Source organism: Aplysia californica, unplaced genomic scaffold (genome assembly GCF_000002075.1).
Source record: "Aplysia californica isolate F4 #8 unplaced genomic scaffold, AplCal3.0 scaffold00100, whole genome shotgun sequence".
In the NCBI taxonomy this organism is placed as follows: Eukaryota; Metazoa; Mollusca; class Gastropoda; order Aplysiida; family Aplysiidae; genus Aplysia; species Aplysia californica.
Genome location: NW_004797370.1, coordinates 940,800 through 941,957, shown reverse-complemented (window position 1 = coordinate 941,957; position 1,158 = coordinate 940,800). Strand labels below are relative to the sequence as shown.

General features: G+C 42.7%; 1 protein-coding gene across 1 annotated transcript in view; it reads left to right on the top strand.

Annotated features, from left to right (window-relative positions):
• Positions 1-1,158, top strand: part of LOC101847713 (carbonic anhydrase-related protein 10-like) — a 130,825-nt gene that overhangs the window by 17,799 nt on the left and 111,868 nt on the right. The window lies entirely within an intron of this gene.

The following is a 1,158-nucleotide window of genomic DNA, read 5'->3' as shown; positions in this document are numbered from 1 at the left end:
TCTTTCTCTCTCTCTCGCTCTCTCACTTTCTCTCTCTCTCTCTCTCTCTCTCTCTCTCTCTCTCTCTCTCTCTCTCTCTCTCTCTCGCTCTTTCTGTTTGCTTCTGTATTTCGTTCTTTCTCTCATTTTATCTATCTAACATATCTTTCGATCACTTATCAACCACACCCCGTCACACCCCCTCCTCCCACCCCGCTTAATCACACACATTTTGTTTCAACACGTCCACCCATTTCTTTCGCTTCACATTCTCGCGTCCCTTCTCCTACTCCCACGATGGGAATCGAACATTTCTTTCTGTTTTTTGTTTTGTTTTGTTGCTTCGTTTGTTGGTTGTTGTTTTTTTTTGTGGGAGGTCCTCCCTCCAACCCAGTCACGCCATTCAATAATAAAACAAGCCTCTCCTAACAGGAACAAGAGACATCATCTCTCTCGATATCTAGCACAGATCCTTGCCCTTTCCATTTCTCTAATCATCAGGAACTCACACATCCTTCCCCTGCATAAACCTTATCCATATTACATTCCGTCCCGTCTTTTCTTCCTATGTGTCAATTTACTTATATTTGTTCTATATTCTTTGGTTTTGTTTATATTTACTTCTTTCTGATCGAGTTTTCTTGACGTTGTCGCTTTCGTGTCAACTTTCTATGTCCGTCTGTTTGTTTGTTTGTGTATCTGTCTGTCTGTCCGTCCGTCTGTCTATCTGTCTCACCTTCACGATAGTATATATAAACTCACTTTCACAGCCTTTTTTTATTTCCCTTTCTGTTCCGGAATATAAACGTGGCTCATTTTAAACCTTCACATTTCATACACGCTCTCTTTTCTATCGTTCTACTCCCATCCCCTTTTCTCTTCCTCCCTTTTCCCTCCCTCTCCTCTATTCTTACTTTCTCTTTTTCTTCTCTCTCCGTCTTTATCTCTTTCTTTTGGCCTGTCTATCCATCTCTTTCGTTCACTGTCTCTCCTTGTCTTTCTCTCAGACTCTCTGTCACTGTCTCTTTCACAACCCCCCCCCTCTCTCTCTGTCTCTCTCTGTCTCTCTCTCTCTCTCTCTTTCTGTCGGTCTGTCTGTCTGTCTGTCTGTCTGTCTGTCTGTCTGTCTGTCTGTCTCTTTCTCTCTCTTTCTCTCTCTCTCTTTCTCTCTCTCTCTCT